The sequence below is a fragment of the Equus quagga genome, chromosome 5 (genome assembly GCF_021613505.1).
Source record: "Equus quagga isolate Etosha38 chromosome 5, UCLA_HA_Equagga_1.0, whole genome shotgun sequence".
Classification (NCBI taxonomy): Eukaryota; Metazoa; Chordata; class Mammalia; order Perissodactyla; family Equidae; genus Equus; species Equus quagga.
This window is the reverse complement of record NC_060271.1, coordinates 27,642,833-27,663,299: the sequence shown is the minus strand read 5'-3', so window position 1 is coordinate 27,663,299 and position 20,467 is coordinate 27,642,833. Positions and strand designations below refer to the sequence as shown.

Below are 20,467 nucleotides of genomic sequence, written 5' to 3'. Positions count from 1 at the left end.
AGTACTCTTTTTATGTCTGGCTTCTTTCACTCAGCATAGTTAAGATTCATCATGTTGTTGTGTCTATCAACAGCCCATTCCTTTTATTACTGAAGAGTATTCCATTTCATAAATATTCATTCACCTCTTGAAGGACATTTGTTTCTAGACTTCGGCTATTACCAATAAAGCTGCTATGAACATTCATGTTCAAGTCTTTGTGTAAATGTATGCTTTCATTTGTCTTGGGTAAATAGGTATAGTGTAATGGTTGTGACATACAGTAGGTGTATATTTAAGTTTTAAAAAAACTATCAAACTGTTTTCCAAAGTGGTTGTATCATTTTATAATCCTACCAGCAGTGAATGAGAATTCTTGTCGCTCTGCTTTCTTGCTAACACTTGATAGTGCCAGCTGTGGTGTGCAGTGTTATCTCATTGTGGTTTTAACTGGCATTTCCCTAACATCTTTCATGTTTTTATTTGCCATCTGTTTATCTCCTTTGGAAAAGTGTCTGTTTAAATCATTTTTTAAACTTGTCTTATTTGTTTGTCTTATTGAGTTGAAAGAGTTCTTTGTATATTCTAGATACTAGTCCTTTGTTGGATATAGGTTTTGCTGCTGTTTCATCCAAGTCTGTGGCTTGCCTTTTCATTTCATAAGGGTCCTAAACAGCAAAAGTTTTAATTTTGATGATGTGCAATTGATCAGTTTTCTTCTTTTATGGATTGTGTTTCTAAAGGTCACATAGATTTTTCTTTTGTGCTTTCCTCTAGAAGTTTTGTAGCTTTAGGTTGTACACTTAGGTCTAATTTAGGTTGTGACACAATGGTTTGGCATTTAGAAAGATCCTCGGCAGCATCAAGGAAGGTGTTTAGAGGCTGATAGCCTGGAGGCCTGAAACTAGCCAGACTGAGAGAGGTGACAGTAGCTTCCTCACAGCTATAGTAGTGGAGAAAGTGGAAAGAACTGAGATATTTGAGATGCAGAATAACTGGACTTAATCGGCTGAAAGAGGTGTCAAGAACGATTCCTGAGTTTCTTCCTTATGCACAAAATTGAGGGTAACTTGCTTCTAAGTTTTTTGCACTTCAGATTGGCCCTCAATAGTTTTCCTTTTGGGGAGATTATAATTGAAATTTAGCCAGACAGGGACTGGACACAGTTTTCTAAAACAACACACTTACATCAGCTCCCTCCTTAGGCACCGCCTGGAGCCCAGTACTGAACTTTGTTCTCTCAAAGTCCAGAGACCTTTGCTCTCCTCGGTACCAGGAAAGACGCCGAAGTTTTTTTCCACGCAGGACGCCGGCAGCGGGTGGCGCATGCCCAGAGAGGCCATGTGGGGCCGACCGCCCGGAGAGCAAAGAGCGAGGGGTTCCCGCCATTTTGTCCAGCCGGCGATACAACTGGCCTCTGCTGGAGACTACAAGTCCCGTGAGCCCCCGCAGCGGCACTTCCTACCCCCTCACTGTCCGGCCCGCTCCCTGTTCCCCCCCGTCCTGGGGGCCGAAGGCTCTGGCGGCCAGCGGGCCAGGTAGGATTTCCGGGGGAAACTACAGTGGAGTCTGAGGAGGCGGCGGCGGCGGCGACCCAGGTGAGTTCAGCTAGCTAGAGAGAGTGAGCGGGAAGTGCGCGGAGTCGGGCTTCGGGCGTCTCATAGGCTCGGACCGCGTTCTTGGCTCCGCGAGGGGGTCTCGGTCCAGCGAGGGTAACGGCCCGGGCCGCGGTCGCGTCGGGCCAGGGCGGGACGGACCGGGCCGCCGCCTCCTCCTCTGCCGCCGCCCTCCCACTCCGGTCCCGCCGTGGCTTCTCCGCCCGCGGCGCGCCCAGAGCAGGCTCGCCCTCTCCGCCCCCGCGACTTGGCGGGGCCCTTTTGTCTGGGCTGCTTTGTGCCCCTTTGTGCCCGTGCGTGGAGTCGCCTCCTCGGAGGAGCCCGCCCATCCAGTCCCAGACGGGGACCGATCCCTGGGGATCCGGTTACAGTAACTGGATCGGGTCAAAGTCCATTTTTCAAAACCGAGCTCTCTTAGACCTCCGCATCCCGGCTGGGCAGAACGGAGGCTCTAGGCAGACGGAGTTTCTGTTGAACACCTCGAGGTTATTGTCCAACTCCTAAACGTCAGCCCCGCGGCGTCGGGGCACGGATCTCCTGCAGGCGTTCTTCTCGGTAGGGGAATGAGCCTGTGGAAAAGAAGTGAGACCCCCTCTCGGGGAAACTGGGAGGGGACCGAATTTGCTGCGTTGTCTGTGTAGGTCGCAGCTGTGATCGGGGAACCGAAGAACCAATGCGGATGGGCATAATGGTAGTTCACACACCTCTCGGATCTCCGAGGAGAGAAAGTGATTTATAGGGCAGCGAGCAGCCTTTCCATTCATTGCATGCAGAAAAGGACTACAGTACTTCATCCAGCCCCCCGGTTCCTCGTCCCCGAACCCCCCGATCCCTTTCCTATTTCCTCTGCTTAAAACAAAAAGTTGAAAGCAAACCTCCCTTAATAGAAAGATCTACTTTGTAGAGAAACCAGAAACCTAGTGGCTTCTAGAAAGCACTCGAAGTTAAAAGAAACGAAGCCAGTTTGAGGGAAAAGACCTAGTTGCTACTTATTGCAACCGATGAATCGTGTGAATTTGATCACATTCTGTTAGATAGGGGTAACTTCATGTCCCGGTGGACGAGTGCATTGCTAGATTCGGCTTAAGATAAAGCTTTCTGAGGGCCATTGCAGATACTTCTTTTGAAAAAAAGATTCATTAGTGTTTCAAGACAACCAGGGCCCCTTTACCTGAATCAGGAAAGGTTATTGAAGTTATATAGGTTAATAGGGAGGCAAATAAAGGCTTTTGTACTTGATTAGAGATCTCACAATGGAAGTGATTTACTCTGAGAATCCCAGATTGTTGGTGATATTTTATAGGGATGGAGGTCTTCAAAGCAGTTGTTCTTCAGTTTTTAATCCAGCAGCGAGCGAGGATTATTTGTATTTTCCTCGCTGTGTTTTGAAGAAGCATCCACAGAATTGCTGTAGACGTTTTAAAAATAAGGAACAGCAGTTGCTAATTTACTTATTTGTTACTTATTTGTTCAAACATGAGGATGCTATCAGTGTTATTTTTTGAAAATAGCTGATATACATTATGTAATTAATTCTCACTACACTTCTGTGAGGTGATTGTTCTCTCATTTTACAGGTGATAAATGTTAAATTTACACCCTCGGAAATGTTAAATGACTTGCCCAAGGTCACACAGTTAACCTAGATAGGGAATTGTAGGGTAAACCATACTTCAAGTCCAGTCCTCTTTCCACTGCCTTACACCTATTGCAGTTACTTATTATACTACCCACAGTTTGTGACTTGCTAAAATTTAAATATTGGGGGAAAATAATGGAAATATTTTCCAATCAGAGCACAAATTGATTTATAGGGAACTGGAGTTTCTAGAACTATAAACACTGTCATACTGAACCATACGTCACACTGAACGTTGGTCTCATCACCTTGTGTTATGGTTTGCCCTGACTGCTTGTGCCTAGGCAGAATGGCAATGGTATGAAGCCCTGGGGTGGAAGGGTGGTGAATTACTGTGCTGTGGGTTTTTTTTTTTTTTTTGAGGAGGATTAGCCCTGAGCTAACTGCTGCCAATCCTCCTCTTTTTGCTGAGGAAGACTGGCCCTGAGCTAACATCCGTGCCCATCTTCCTCTACTTTATATGTGGGACGCCTGCCACAGCATGGGTTGACAAGTGGTGCCGTGTCCACACCGGGGATTCCAACCAGCAAACCCTGGGCCGCTGAAGCAGAACGTGTGCATTTAACCGCTGTGCCACCGAGCCAGCCCCCTGTGCTGTGGTTTTGACTAATCATTAGTAAAAGGTTTTTACTAAAAGGTTTTGACTAATCTTTGCTTAAAGTTTTATTAAGAAATATGTTGGAGAACATATATACATACAATAGCTTTGGTTGCTTCAGCTAACATTGAAGAAAGAACTGAAATTCAGATGCTTTCCTAGCCAGAGTCAAGATTCATCAAGAAAATGCTTTCTTTAGTTTTTGCTTTTAATAAAAACTTTTAATCAGTTTCAAACCTGCAGTTTAAGTCTTGGATTTATGTCAGTACATGCCAAGAATATAACATCAGAAATAGAAACCCACTTCACTTCCCTTACTTAAATTCTTCTTAGGTAAAATGCATAACATGCCAATGGAATTGAGTCAATACAATTAGTCTAGCCTTTCTAACTAGTAGAAGCCTGTTAGAAATCTCTTATTATGCCGCCGTAATGGGAAGGAACTTTTTTCTTTTGTGCATTTTGCTGTTGGTCTACTTTATTTTCAAATACATCCATTCGTTCAATCAACACATGTTTATTGAAAGGCTGTTGTGTTCTGAGCACTGTTGTAGACTCTGAGGACAAAACAATGAGAACAAGTCTTTTCCCTCTTGGGGCTTACAGACTGATTGGGGATGCGGGGGAGAGGAGTGGAGGGAGGAGTCGTAGAGTAAGCAAGTACTAAATAAATAAAATCCCCTTATTTCCTGTGCAACCTTGAGCAGTAACCTCTTTGAACTTTAGTTTTCTCACCTTTAACTTGAGGGTAATGATTCCTGTTCTACCTAGCTTGTGGAATTGTTTCCAGAAGCGAGTAGGGTAAGAATTTGGTTGCATTATACCCTTCAAATTCCTGTAGTAAATGATTGTTCCTACTATTAGAAAAGGAAAAGGACCACTGGAAGAAGATTGTTTAGAAAGAGACAAAGAGAATGGATGGATTCTCTGGTCTAAGAGAGTCTGATGTTAACTTCTGTGACTTTTTTTTTTTTTTGAGGAGGATTAGCCCTGAGCTAACATCTGCTGCCAGTCCCCCTCTTTTTGCTGAGGAAGACTGGCCCTGAGCTAACATCTGTGCCCATCTTCCTCTACTTTATATGTGGGACTCCTGCCACAGCATGGCTTGACAAGCTGTGTGTAGATCCACAGCTGGGATCCGATCTGGCGAACGCTGGGCCGCTGCAGTGGAATGTAGGAACTTAACCACTGCGCCGCCAGGCCAGCGCCTCTGTGACTGTTAGTCGCATCCTTACATGGGCTACTGTAACCTTTTATGTGGACCGCTTTTATGGCACTTGTCAAATAAGACCATTATTATTTGTTCTACCTTGTCACAGTTGACTGTCTTAATGGCAGGGACTAGGTCCTAGTCTACATCCTTACTGCGCAGCACACGGCTCCAGGTATTTCATTGGAACTTTGTAAATGTTTGTTGAATGAGTGAATGAATAACAAAGTGTGCAGGGACGATTGTAGAGAATACCAGAACACAAATGCAAAGCCAAAATAGTTCTTTTCGTCAGCAGATTTTCTGTTTTGCCCATTGTGTGCTAGGATCTGGGTTGTGTTCTGGCAGCACAAAGATGTGAAGGTGTATAGTCTCTGCCTTGAAAAGCTTACATTACAACACCTAACAGCATGGTGAGTGTTAAATAGAGGCATGTTATAATATAGGTAAGGGACTGAATGGCTGTTTTGGTAGACAGTGAAGGATGGCATTATAGAGGAAGTGATTTTGGAGCTTGTTCTTGAGGGATAAATAAGAATTCACCAGGGAGACCAGTTACAATTAAGGTTATTCCAGCCAGATGGGGCAGCTTGAGCATAGGAATGGAGATGGGAAAGTATAAGGTGTGTGTCTGGGAAGGAGTGAGTAGTCTGGTATGGCTAGAGGGTATTGCAGTTGGTTTTTAACGTTTTTTGGTTCAGATACCCCCTCTAGAAAATTTGAGAAGAGCAGAAGATTTTCACTCCAGAAAACTGCACATAAGCAAACATATGCATATAGTTTTAGAAAGTTGTGGAATACTTAGGGGGTCTCTGGACCCCTGGGGTTGAGGAATTGAAGAGTACAATGGCTGGTGAAAGGAAAGATTGATGGCTGGGTGCTGAGCATTCAAAATGCTTTGCTAAAGATTACGATTGGGGAAATGCTAAACCATCTCAGGATTTCAAGCAGGTAGTTGATATAATCTAATCTGTGTTGAAACGTAATTGCTTGCTGTCTTCAGGGGAGGTTAGAGGGTCTAGGAGAGAGATTTAGAGCACGTGCTAAAAAGAGGCAGGATAGAGGGCCTTTTTTTGTTCTGATTTTAAAGGATGGAATAGGTTTGACATGTTGAAAGGAAGAGGAAAAGAAGCTAGCAGAGAGGCAGATATTGAAGATCTGCACGAGAGAAAAGGGAGATGATAGAGAAGGCTTGGGAGGAGATTAAATCTACAGCTCATAGAGAGGGGAGCCCTGAAAAGGAAACATGAAGGAAGGATGGGAGAAGACATTTTTGGAAGTGATGGAGATGGAAGTTGAAATTGGAGTAGTTACCAGCTGCTTATTCTGTACCCACACTTTGATCTAGGTACTTTTAAATGTGTGATTTCACTTTACAAAAATTGTATAGAATGGATGAGCATTCTTATTTGACAGTTGAAGAAATTATAGCTCAGAGAGATTAACTAAATTTCCCAAAGGCACCATGTAAATTAGGGAAGAGATCTGGGACCCAAATATATTTCAACTCCAAAGCTCAGGATCGTAATTTCTGCCTTAGAGGGTCTGTTAATATCTGACGACCTCTTTTTTTAAATCTTCCTTTCTGAAGGAATCGGATAAGTTATCTGCATAATGATAAAAGGATGGAGTGGGCCAGCCCACTCGAGAGAGTGTTAAAGTTTGGAATAGCTGTCATGGAACAGGTAAGGGAGCCAACCAGAGATGAGCAAAAGGACTGCTGAACAGCAGTTAGGCCCCGGCCGAGTCAGACACACATTATGCGATAGTCCATCCATTCTATCTCCTACATTCTCAGTTAGATAACATTTTTTGAATACTGTTGACGTGGGCCTTAGAGGGAGACACACTATATTGTAATGGTAGGAGCTGGTGCCACTGTCTCTGAGCAAGTCACAAAGCTTGTGCTTCAATTTTCTCATCTCTCAAAGGGTGTGGATTAGTTGATCTCTCAAATTCTAGGATTTTATGATTTATAACCAAAAACATTCCAAGGGGTTTTAGGAGAGGAAGTGTGTTTAGTGGCTGTTTGATTTTTAGGGAAGAGATGGTTGAAACTATACAGCTTCCAGATTCAAGCTTGGTTTTCAGTTTAACTTCTCTTTTATGTTGAAAGCACCAGTTGTTTGTTTTGACCATCTGAAAGTTCTGACATATTTGCTTAATGTAGTGCATTTACTGCCTTTGGAGTCTGAAGACCTGGGTTCTAGTTCCAGTTCTGTCACTTACTAGCTGTGACTATCCAAGTCAGCTAACCTTGTTAAACTTTAGTTTCTTCATTTATAAAAAAGAGGTAGTAACCATTTCTTCAGAGGTATCAGATGAGATAATGTATGTGAGAAGTCTTTGTAAACTGTATAATGTTTAATAAATATGAGAAAAGATACTGTTATATCTGGCAAAGGAAAGGGGGGTAGTACTGTGATCAGTGCTGTACGAGGGAGGGAGCACTGGTTTAAAATAGATCCTTCAATTCTGGAGTACTGAGTGGTAAGGGAAGCCTCTCAGGGTGTGAACTGTCAGTGCTTTGAATTTAGAAATTTATTTGTAGTATATGGTGTTGCTAGGTGTTCTTTCAGGTATACATTTAAAATCAAATCTAGGGACCTGCCCGGTGGCACAGTGGTTAAGTTCGCACGTTCCGCTTTGGCGGCCCAGGGTTTGCCAGTTCAGATCCTGGGTGCGGACATGGCACCACTTGGCACGCCATGCTGTGGTAGGCATCCCACATATAAAGTAGAGGAAGATGGACATGGATGTTAGCTCAGGGCCAGCCTTCCTCAGCAAAAAGAGGAGGATTGGCAGCAGATGTTAGCTCACGGCTAATCTTCCTCAAAAAAAAATTAAAAAAATAAAAATAAAATCTAATCTTGAATCAAATCTGTGACTTAAAAAAACTTCATTGTTAAAGATTCTCTACATTTATTCTCTCAAATGTGGTGGACTTGTTAGCCAAATTCCTAGGAGTATTTTTTAGGTAGATGTTGACTGTATTTTATGTAAGGGTAGATAATTTTTTTTTTTAAAGATCTTATTTTTCCTTTTTCTCTCCAAAGCCCCCCAGTACATAGTTGTGTATTTGTAGTTGTGGGTCCTTGTAGTTGTGGCATGTGGGATGCATGGCCTGGTGAGCAGTGCCATGTCTGCGCCCAGGATTTGAACCGGTGAAATCCTGGGCTGCCGAAGCGGAGCGCGTAAACTTAACCACTCGGCCACGGGGCTGACCCCTAGATAACAATTTTATGATTGTCTCACAGAACTTGAGTGCGTTGCTTGGTTTATTTCCCTTATGGGTGGCTGGTTCTGATGGAACTCAAGATATTTAATCTGTTACAGAGAACTCTCTCACCCTGCCTTGCCCTGCATATGCCATCGAGTTGATAACCAGGGTACTTGATTCTCCCTACCCAGCAGCTTACTCTCCCTTTGCACTTTGGTTGGAAATACAGTGTCAAAAGTTGACAAAAAAGATTAATGATTCATCCTTACCTTGAGTGATCCCAAGGGTCGGACATTTGTCCGCCTCTCTGCAGGGCACCTTTCCCTCTTGCAGTGTGTATACCTCCTCATTCTTTCTCCCCACCACAGTACCTGTTTGTGAAAATAAACTGAATTAAGAATTCCTGTGTTGTTGGTTTCACTTGATCGAACCATTACAAATAATGTTGCCACATAGGTTTTTGTATGTGTAACTTTTTTCTTTTAAAATGAGATTACTGAATCAGTAGGTATGAACATTTGTATAGTGTTTATTGGTATTACCAAATTGTTTGCCAACATCAGTGTTCTAATTTGCAGCATTACTAACAGTTTACGGTGCTTGTTTATTCACAACCAATCTTACTAATAATGGATTTTAATATTTTAAAATAAATATATTTCTATGCAAATCAAACAAATCAAAACCACAATGAGACACCACCTCATGCCTGTCAGAATGGCTATTAAAAAGAAAGGAAGTAACAGGTGTTGGAGAGCATGTGGAGAAAAGGGAACCCTCGTACATTCCTGGTAGGAATGTAAACTGGTGCAGCCACTATGGAAAACAGCATGGAGATTTCTCAGAAAATTAAAAATAGAACTACTATATCATCCAGCTATTCCACTTTTGGTTTATTTATCCAAAAACCTGAAAACACTAATTTGAAAAGATATGTGCACCCCTATGTTCATTGCAACATTATTCAAGTAGCCAAAACTCGGAAACAGTCTAAATCTAAGTGCTCATCAACGGATGAATGGATAAAGAAGATATGGGGCGTGTGTGTGTGTGTGTATGTATACATATATATATATTATATATATATATATATATATATAATGGAATACTACTCAACCATAAAAAAAGAGGAGATCTTGCTGTTTGTGACAATGTGGATGGACCTTGAGAGTATTATGCTAAGTGAAATAAGTCAGATGGAGAAAGCCAAATACCATATGATTTCACTCATACGAGGAATTTAAAACAACACCAACAAACAACAAACACATAGATACAGAAAATAGCTTGGTGGTTACCCAGGCAGGGTGGTGGGGGGGGGTTGCAAAAGAGGTAAAGGGGAACATTTGTACGGTGATGAACGGCAGCTAGACTTTCGGTGGTGAACGTGATATAGTCTCTACAGAAGTTGAAATATAGTGATGAACACCTGAAACTTATATAATGCTATAAACCAGTGTTACTTCAATAAAAAAATAAAGGATAAAATAAATATATTTCCAGTTTAATAGTTATAAATGGTACATAATTATTGTTTTAACATTTTAATTATTAAGAAAGTCAAACATTTTTTCATATGACTGCAAATTCTGTTCTTGTCTCTTGCTTATTATCTATTTAGCTCTCTGTGATCTTAGATACTTTTGTAAGCCTTTTATTGTGGATATTAATTTATTTTCAAGTTTATTGAAAGATTTTCCCCAGTCCGTGGTGTTTATTTTTATTTTAATTTTGTTTTGTACAGAAACCTACATATGTCATGCCATAGCTATTCACTGTTTCCTCTGTAATTTCTTGTATTTCTTCCGTCATTAGAAAATTATTTCTCCATAAGAGGAGTACTTTGTTAATTTCTCAACTTCTGTTTCTATAATTTTTTTTTAACTTTTGGAAAAATTAATTGTGATATGTGGGATAAAAATGTTATTCTGAATTAATTTTTTTCAGAATGCTACCCAGTATTCCTAGTGGCCATTGTTTTGTGAAGACATTTTGAGCTTTGGAAGACACTATATTAAAGTGTTCTTATTCATCTTGAGATACTGATATCCACCTAGGTCATTAGAAATTAAAAATCCACGGCTGGCCCGGTGGCACAGCGGTTAAGTGTGCACGTTCCAATTCTTGGCGGCCCAGGGTTCGCCGGTTCGGATCCTGGGTGCAGACATGGCACCGCTTGGCAAAAAGCCATGCTGTGGTAGGCATCCCACATATAAAGTAGAGGAAGATGGGCATGGATGTTAACTCAGGGCCAGTCTTCCTCAGCAAAAAGAGGAGGATTGGCAGTAGTTAGCTCAGGGCTAATCTTCCTCAAAAAAAAAAATTTAAAAATCCTCCCTATAAGGGATCAAGAATATTAAAAAAAGAAAAGTATCTTTCTCATGCTAGTGTTGATGTATTTCATTCTTCTTTACCTCAGCATACTGTTCTTAGAGAAATGTTTGTCCTTTGGGAAAGCTTGGGTGGGTCGGTTGTTTTTTAAACAAGGTAAGAAAGTGGAGCCCTGAAGCGATTCCCCGCCCCCTCCAGTGAGTGACAAGTAGAAAGGGAGAAGATTCCTAAGGGAGAATAGCCTCACCTCTTCTTCCCCTCTGTCATGGATAAATCCCTGTTAAAAATACTGCCAGTAGATACCAAGGAGGAACCAAATAGAACCAGTCCTAAGGTGTGAAGAATACTTTCGAGTTCCCTTTACTTGCACTTGCCCAACTTTGCTTCCTGTTCTCTCCTCTGAATTTACATTTGAGGGAGAGCATTACAGTTTAGGATATGGATGCATGTTTCCTGGATGTGTTAAAAGATGACACAATACCTGTTACCTATTGGTGATGCCAGTAAGACTGGAAATTTTACTCACAGTCTTTTACGTATTCTACATGCTTACATACAATTAGGTAAGAGAGAACTGGCTTCTGGGACAGCATCTTTGTGTAATTGGGAGAGGGGCTTCATCCTTCCGCTGTAGCCACAGACCACTGAGGACCGTTCTGTTAAGTGAATATATCTCTGCATACTGTGGCATGAGATGAATGAGCAGTCTGTTTCTTTGCAACTGCATTAAACATTGCACACTGTTTTTTAATTGTAGTAATATTTACCATTTTAACCTTTTTTAAGTGTACAATTCAGTGACATTAAGTACATTTACAACGTTGTACAACCATCATCACTATCCATTTCCATAACCTTTTTGTCATCTCAAACAGAAACTCTGTACCCACTAAATGACAACTCCCATTGCCCTCCCCTCTCAACCTCTGGTAACCTCTGTTCTGCTTTCTGTCTGTGAATTTGCCTTTCTAGGTGCCTCCTATAAGTGGAATCAGTCATATAATATTTGTCGTTTTGTGTCTGGCTTATTTCTTTATGTTTTTTAAACTGTCTCCTCTTTGTGCTTACATTTGTTTTATTTTGTAGAAAATCAGAAGCTCCCTTCAAGTGTCTTCACTCTCCGGAGGAAAGGCACCATTTTAATGAGGTAGAAAAGCAAGCATTTGCCTCTCTTCAGGGCACTTATGTTAAGCAGTTAATAACAAAAGGTTTAGAGGATTTGGTAAATAAAGTATTTTAGTATGTGCTAGTGTTTTGGAGGGCACAACAGAAAAGAAAATATTAAAGAGCAATTTTTGAGCAACTTCCTTCTTTTAACTAAAAGAGATCAAAAGGGTTAACCTCCCAAACATCAATTATGCCATATTAAATTCCTGTAAAGAATGAACCTAAGTATCATTTCATGAAGAAATCTTTATGCTTGCTATCAGTATGATCTAGGCGTACATGAAACTGTTTTTTTTCAAAGTCTAAGTCAGTCTTTCCACTGATCATTTTTACTGGATTTCTAACATCATGTAAATATTTGTAACCAAATTTCCATCTACTAAAAAGAAACTTTTCTTACCTGAAGTCCAACTTTAGTTTCAAGTGTTCCAGGAGAGAAATATGATAATTAATTCTGATCTGCAATTATTGAAAATAGTTTTTAACTGTAAAGGAAATGTACAGTAAGAAATTCAGGTAGCATAGAAATAATAAAAACCTAAAGTCCTTTCTGTCACCGTACTCTCTCTTATTCCCACTCCTGTCCCTTCCAGACTTCCACAGAGTTACCACTGATTAACAATTTTGGTTAGTATCCTTCTATTCCTACCTTTTGTTATGCAACTTGTTTCATTTTTTATTTGACACTAGGTTGAGTATATAGTTTTCATCAGAACAAAGTAGATATCCTTCATTCTTTTTAATGTCTGCATAGTATTCTGTGTATGAAGGTTTCATATTTAACCATTTTCCTATTGACAGACATTTCAGGTATGTCCAATTTTTGTCATTATAAATAATACTCCCACAATATCTTTGCGAGTAGATCTAGTTTAGAAGTGGAATTGCTGGGTTGAAGGCTTACAGATTTTCCATTTGATTCGTACTGCGAAAATGCCCTCCAAAAAGGTCTACCAAATTACCTTTGGACTCACTTCATGAGAGTGTACTTTTCCGTGCATTAGCATCATTTATTCATCTATTGAATACCACCAATACTGGATATTTTTTTCCCAGCTTTATTGAGATATGCTTAACAAATAAAAATTGTATGTATTTAAGTTGTACAATGTGATGTTTTGATGTATGTGTACATTGTGAAATGATTACCACAATCAAGCTGATGAACATATCCATCACCTCACAGTTACCATTTGTGTGTGTGTGTATGGTGAGATCACTTGAGGTCTACTCTTAGCAAATTTCAAGTATGTAATACGTTGTTATTAACTATAGTCACTGTGCTGTGCATCAGGTCTCTAGAACTTATTCATCTTATAACCTTTGATCAATATCTCTCCTTTTACCCTGCCTCTCCCTCCATACTAGATATTTTAAATCTTCAAATTTCTGGCCGTTCTAATAGGCAAGAAAAGTCAAAACAAAACTTGTTTTACTTTGGCATTTTCCTTATTAGTAATCAGATTGAACATATTTTCTTGTTTATTAGCCATTTCTATTTCTTCAGTGAATTCCCTGTTATCATTCCCATTTATCAGTTCGTGTGTCTTCATCACATAATTATTGTAAAAGGTCAAGTTGACAACAAATATGAATTTCATTTCTTTACATTTTAAATTTTGGAATAGAATTATATTTGGAGATTTTATAAAAAAGACTCTCAGCTATTCTCAGCTCAAACATAGTTAATGTTTGTTGCCAAAATTTTTTTAAAAAAGATTTCATATGTGATATCACTGCATCCTGTAGCTTTTAAAAGTATGTTTTGGGGCCAGCCTGGTGGTACAGCGGTCAAGTGTGCATGTTGCTCTTCAGCGGCCTGGGGTTTGCTGGTTCGGATCCCAGATGCGGACATGGCATCGCTTGGCAAAAGCCATGCTGTGGTAGGCGTCCCACATATAAAGTAGAGGAAGATGGGCATGGATGTTAGCTCAGGGCCAGTCTTCCTCAGCAAAAAGAGGAGGATTGGTAGCAGTTAGCTCAGGGCTAATCTTCCTCAAAAAAAAAAAAGTATGTTTTGTTTGGGGGTTTTTCTCTCAAAATGTGATGTATATAATGCCAGAAAGAAACAGTGCTCCATTTTTCTCAGTGTAGATTTTGTCGTGCTCTGTGATTGTGAATTGCCGTTGCTAAGTTCTCTAAGTATTTTCACTGAAAGTAATGTCCTTTATAACTCACTAATGATGTTTCTTGAGTCCTTTTGCTTATCACTGAGCCACACCTCTGTTTTAAAGAGCTGATTCATGCCTGTTAGTGGTAACAGGACCATGTTTAACTAGGAGGAGGAGGTCACAATTTTTCTTGAAAGGGGACATTAGTCCTGTTTTTATGTCTTTGCCCTTAAGTAATATGTTAGATTGTTGATTATTTGTGCCTGAAAGTAAACTTTTCTTAAGTGTAACTTTTTCGAACAGACTTTTAAAAGACATTTGTAAAACGCCATCTTTACTGAGAGCATGATTATATATCTTTTTGAATTTTATTTTCTTTGTGATAAGGCAAAAACAAATCAAGTTCTTAATGAACTGATTGCTTGTAGCTACCAAATTTCTGTGCAGAGTATTAACAAAAGTAGTTCATAAATAGCAAAAAAAGTTATTTTAGGGAACTGTAGAGGTTTTCTAAGGCTTTCCAATTTCCAGTCAAAAGAGTAGATTCCCTAGTGACAGATAATAAAGATACATGTAGATTACAGTGTTCACTCCTTACATTAAGCTAGTAGCATCTGTCTGAACAATTGGAGGTCACTCTAGAAGAGCAGAAGATATACTCTTTGTTTCTTAATTTTGTTTGTTTCTGTCATGATGTGTTTTTAAGTTAAGTCCAGGGAGTAAATGGAAGTAATTCTTCTTTTTGATGAGGAAGATTGCTCCTGAGCTAACATCTGTTGTCAGTCTTCCTCTTTTTGCTTGAGGAAGATGGTTGCTGAGCTAACATCTGTGCCAATCTTCCTCTACTTTATATGGGATGCTGCCACAGCGTAGCTGGACAAGCAGTGCTAGGTATGTGCCGGGGATCCGAAGCAGAGTGTGCAAACTTAACCACTGTGCCACCGGGCTGGCCACGAAATAATACTTTAATTGTCCCCTCTTTGCCAATGTAATAGGTCTCATTATCTTGATAATGTTTTTAGACAATATGTATTTTGATCAAGCTTAGAATCATGAAAGGGCCAATATCCACTTTGAGTTTTGTTTCGGAGCTAAAATCAAGAAGGAGTTGGGTGAGTTTTAGCATTACCTAGAAGTCCAGCCCAACTTCTCATGTGGTTAAAAAGGAAAGGAGAACCCTTCCCTTTGATACCTGTGTTGCCATTATTGCACATATCATATTGTATTAATGCCTATTCATTAACATGATCCTCTCTTCTCTACAAGTATTGCTTCTTAAGGGTGAAGACCGTAAACTTACTCATCTTTGTGTGCCACCTAACATGGTGTTTGACATGTAATTGGCTGTTAATAACTACTTGCTTAGCTGAACGGTTATTAAATATGTGCAGGCACAGCCCGTTTTTTACTATATTATTTTTTAACATATTATTTCATGACATTCTCAGAACTCTTTGAGGGTGGATATTATTAATCCCACTTGAAGCCACAAGGATAAGGAGATTGAATTATTCTGCAAGATTATCTTTTGTGACCAAAATGACTAACCAGTTTTCTGTGAGTGATTGATATTTGAAACTAACTTGTGTTGATTTGTCCGATGAAAGATAATCTGAGTTCTCTTAATCATCTACTGGTAAATTTTTTGTTCTTTAGTTTTTGCCTGAGTAAATATATTCACTTGTTGAGTTTTCTCAGGAGAGAAGGTTACTTTGAAGAACACAGGTCCAGTGTTATAGAAGGAGCATAGAAAGGAATATAAAAGGCAGATGGATAATCTTTTCATTCTTGATGGTTTACATCTTGGTAGATTCATTTACATCTGTATTTCACTCAAAGTGAAACAAAAAATGAAGGCTATTACTAGGATGGTCGAGACAAAAGAACCCTTTTTGCTTTTCATATCAGAAGTTACTAGCCTGTAGTGTATGCTTCGGCATTTCTTTCACTGGATTGATCTAACCACTGTTATTAAAGTTGAGGAACTGATACATCTGAAGGATTTTGCTAAAGCTGGGAAGGGGATAGATACGTTTCACACTTCTCATACACTAATATTAATACCACCAGGACTATGGCTGCCATCAGCAACATTAAATGTGTGTTAGGTAAGCTGTAGACCAGGGCTTTTAGTATTGTACATATAAAATAAAACTGAAGTGATTTTCCTTATTGTTTGCCGTAGATTTTATGGACATTGTCAGAGCTACCAGTTAAATATGAACCAGACTGGCAAATGTTTCATATGCCTCTAAAATTTTATTTTTAAATCTACTTATCTACTTGATATTAAAAAAACAGACAAACAGATGCTTTTGGTTAGGAAGTAGAAACATTATAGTCAGTTGTGCTTTGTCAATCCACTTTTGTTTATGTTGTGTGGCCCAGCACATCCTTTTATTGATGAATGTCTGATGTCTAGTTAAAAGCAATTTTTTTAGGGGCCGGCCCCATGGCCTAGTGGTTAAGTTTGCGCACCCTGCTTCAGTGGCCCAGGGTTTTGCGGGTTCGAATCCTGGGTGTGGACATGGCATCGCTCAGTAGGCCATGCTGAGGCGGCGTCCCACATGCCACAGCTAGGAGGAGACCCACAACTGAAATATACAACTAGGTACTGGGGGGATTTGGGGAGAAGAAGCAGGGGGGAAAAAAAGCAATTTTTATGCAAAACAAGACTTTTAGCATTTGATAGGTAACTTAGCTGATTTGTTGTTTGGCTGGTTTCATTTGTAATTAGTGCTTTCATGGAATAAGAAAATCACCAATATATTTCCTTTCTGTTTTCTGAATTTACAGAGCCAGAAGGGAATTTTGGAGGGATTTGTTAGAAGAATTTGGAAGTGGTGGTGGTGGAGCATGGAGCAGTATTGGGAATAGGCTGCAGAGCGTACAAGAATTAGTGGAAAGAGGGGTGGTGTCTTGACTGCCTTTTCTCCTTTCTTGTCTTGCCTTTTTTTTTTTCATGAGGAAGATTCGCTCTGAGCTAATGTCTGTGCCAGTCTTCCTCCACTTTGTATGTGGGCTGCTGCCACAGCATGGCTTCACAAGTGGTGTAGGTCTGCACCCAGGATCCGAACCTGTGAACCCAGGCTGCTGAAGCGGAGTGCACCAGACTTAACAACTATTGCCACGGGGCCAGCCCTTGTCCTGCCACTTTTTATGGTGGCAGCAACTTTCTAGTTTTTGCAAACTGAGATGTACCCTTTCATCTAGCAGGTTGCCACTTTAAAAAAAATATCCTGCAGTCAGCATCCATTTGTTTGTAATTTCCTAAGTGAATTTTTGTGTGGTCTTAAAAACCACTTGACAATTTAGCTGGTGGAGAATCTTCTAAGAACATATTAGACTAGTGGCTCTACTTTTTTTGTTGCTTTAAATAATTCTAATTATCTTATAATTTTAGGTAGAGGAAACCTATATTATCAGTGCTTAGAACATGTGAATCTCTTGAACAAGGGAATTCCTTAGTTCTTTGATTAAACAGAGGGATGAACCTCTTACAAATCTTAAAGCAGTTAAAATTCCTCGATTTAGTATCAGGCAACATAGTATTGTGGTTTAAATGCAAACTCAGAAGTCAGGCTGCCTGGATTAAGAAATCCTGGTTCCACTATTTATTAGGTGATTGACCTTGGATAGGCTACTTAACCTCTCATATACCCTAAATTCATCATAAGATGTGGATAATAATACCTACCTTATGTTTGTTTTGAAGATTAAAGAGCAGGCAAGTCACTTATTCAAGGTCTGAGAGCCACTTCAGTTTGACTTTAAAATGCTTTTTCCAGGTTGTTAGACTGTACTGCTTCTCTTTATTTCCTTTTTTTTCTTTGAACAACAGATTATCGGGAATAAAGTCTTGTAATGGGTACCAAGAGTACATAATTTCTCCTGGCAGGATATATACTTTTTTTTTTTTTAAAGATTTTATTTTTCGTTTTTTTCCCCAAAGCCCCCTGGTACATAGTTGTATATCTATGGTTGTGGGTCCTTCTAGTTGTGGCACGTGGGATGCTGCCTCAACATGGCCTGAGGAGCAGTGCCATGTCCGTGCCCAGGATCCGAACCAGCAAAACCCTGGGCCACTGAAGCAGAGCGTGTGAGCTTAACCGCTTGGCCATGGGGCCAGCCCTGGATATATACTTTTTGAGAGACTGTTTGGTGTTCCAGTTAAGTCAGTACTGGAAGCAACAAGACACTGGAACAATATTTTCAAAATGCTAAAAGAAAGTACCTGCGAACCTAGAATTGTATACCCAGTAAAACCACCTTTCAAAAATAAGTCTAAAAGAAAGAAAATTTCAAACAAAGAAACAGAGAATATATTCCCACAGAACCTCACCAGAAGAACTTCTAAAGGATGTATTTCAGGAAGAAGGAAAATGCTTCTTGGAAACAAGATCTGAGATACAAAGAGGAATGATGCTCAAAGAACATACGTAGTGTACGTTGGGGAAAATCTTCCAAAGGATCGACTTAATAAGGCAATGTCTTATTTGCAGATGTAAAAATGGAAAGTACTCAAACAAGTATAAATAGGGAAGGGGTTTGAAATAAAAGCATTCCAGGAGTTCTTGTATAATTAAAGAGAGTAAAGGGATTAACTTTAGACTTTAGGTAAAATATTCACGTTAGCTTTCAAGAGTAAAAATAAAAGGATAGAAAGAATAAAAATAAGGTAAATAGAAATCAGTAGAAGAAGGAATGAGAAAAAAATGTCTAACAAGGCAAAAAAGAAAAAAACTGAAAAGTGGAAGAAATAAAAAATGGAAAATAAGATGGTAGAAATGAATACAAATATCTCTTAATTACAATAAAAATACGTTAGATCAGGTTTTCCCCAAAAACTCTATTTGAAAGACCAAGATGGTCTAAGTAGAGAAGTAGTAAGGACCACCTAAACAGACAGCCACGCGGTCTTCGTGGCGGCAAGACTCAGCATCATAAAGATGGCGGTTCTCTGCAGGTTTGAGTTTCAGAGTGAATGTAATTCTAATCAAAATTCCAACGTTGTTTTCGTGGAACTTGACAAGTTGATTCTGAAAGGTATATGAAGCAGCCAAGACACTTCTGAAGACAAGATGGGAAAACTTGTCCTACCTGATAAGACTTACTGTAAAATTGTAATTATTAGACAGTGGTTTTGGCCCCAGGATTGAGAAATAGACCTGTAGAATAGTATAGAGCTCTGGGAAAGAGACCTGTGAATATGGGAAAACTTGGATACGTGACAAAGTTGGCATTATATGTCAGTGGAGAAAGGATAAATTATTCAGTAATGGACTGGAATCATTTGTTAGCCATAAGAAAAAAATGGAGAGGCCAATCCGGTGGCACAGCAATTAAGTTCACACATTCCGCTTTGGCCTGGAGTTCGCTAGTTCGGATCCCGGGTGCAGACCTACACACTGCTTGTCAAGCCATGCTGTGGTAGGCATCCCACATATAAAATAGAGGAAGATGGGCATGGATGGTAGCTCAGGGCCAGTCTTCCTCAGCAAAAAAAGAGGAGGATTGGCGGTGGGTGTTAGCTCAGGGCTAATTTTCATCAAAAAAAAAAGATCACTATCTAATACACAAAAGTCAATTCCAGTTGCATTAATGACCTAAATGTGAAAGGAAAAACTTTAAAATCTTTAGAAGAAAATATCTGTCTTATCTCAGGTTTTGTAAAGAGTTTTTGAAACAGAAAAAGCTAGACTTCAAAGGAAAAGATTGGAAATTTTGACTAAGTTAAACAATTTTTATTTAATGAATTTTGATTTAATTTTTATTTTTTAGACTATACACACGTTTTAGATCTCTTTTTTTTTAACTTTTTTTGAGGAAGATTAGCCCTGCGCTAACTGCTACCAGTCCGCCTCCTCTTTTTTTTTTTTTTTTTTGGCTGAGGAAGACTGGCCCTGAGCCAACATCCTCACCCATCTTCCTCCACTTTACATGTAGGATGCCTGCCACAGCATGGCTTGCCAAGCAGTGCCCTGTCTGCACCCAGGCGAACCCTGGGCCACCGAAGCGGACTGTGTGCACCTGACCACTGCACCACCTGGCCAGCCCTAGATGTACTCTTTTATTAAATTTCTAAGATCTAAACAAAAAACAGTACTGAAACAAGTAACTTGTGTTCCAAGCACTCAGAGTAAGACTAAAAACATTACCAGTAGAGTTGAAGCTGCCTGTTCTCGTCGATGATTGCATTTCCTTTCCCCTGACCAGATTAAATCACACTCCTAAAATTGATGTTTATCATTCAAGTGTATGTCTTTCTACTTTTTTTACATATGTATGTATCCCTGAACACTGTATGTTGTTTTGCATGTTTCAAACTTGATATAAATGATCTCATGCTACATGAATTCTACATAATTTACTCAACGTTGTATTGGTGTGTTCATCCATGTTAATGTGGGTGTCTGTAGTTCATTTTTACTGTTGTATAGTATTTAGCCTTTATTTATTCATATCAGGAGTTTTAAATGCAAAGTGTTTCAGAAGTGATAAATACAAGGTCCTCTTCAGATTGGTAAAGGATATCTGTGGCTTCAGGTAGATTTAATAGAAACACATGGAGAGAACACCATCAGTAAGAGCAAAGG

At 39.7% G+C, this 20,467-nt stretch overlaps 1 protein-coding gene across 5 annotated transcripts in view; it reads left to right on the top strand.

Moving 5' to 3' along the window:
* Nucleotides 1-1,457: 1,457 nt before the first annotated feature.
* PHACTR4 (phosphatase and actin regulator 4) overlaps nt 1,458-20,467 on the top strand; it is a 93,999-nt gene continuing 74,989 nt past the window's right edge. For 3 of the 5 annotated variants that reach the window (XM_046660800.1, XM_046660796.1, XM_046660794.1), the window contains exon 1: nt 1,458-1,577. The gene's annotated coding sequence lies outside the window, so the exon portion shown is untranslated. The remainder of the gene's footprint in view (nt 1,578-20,467) is intronic. The other 2 variants (XM_046660801.1, XM_046660802.1) reach the window with 2 other exon arrangements.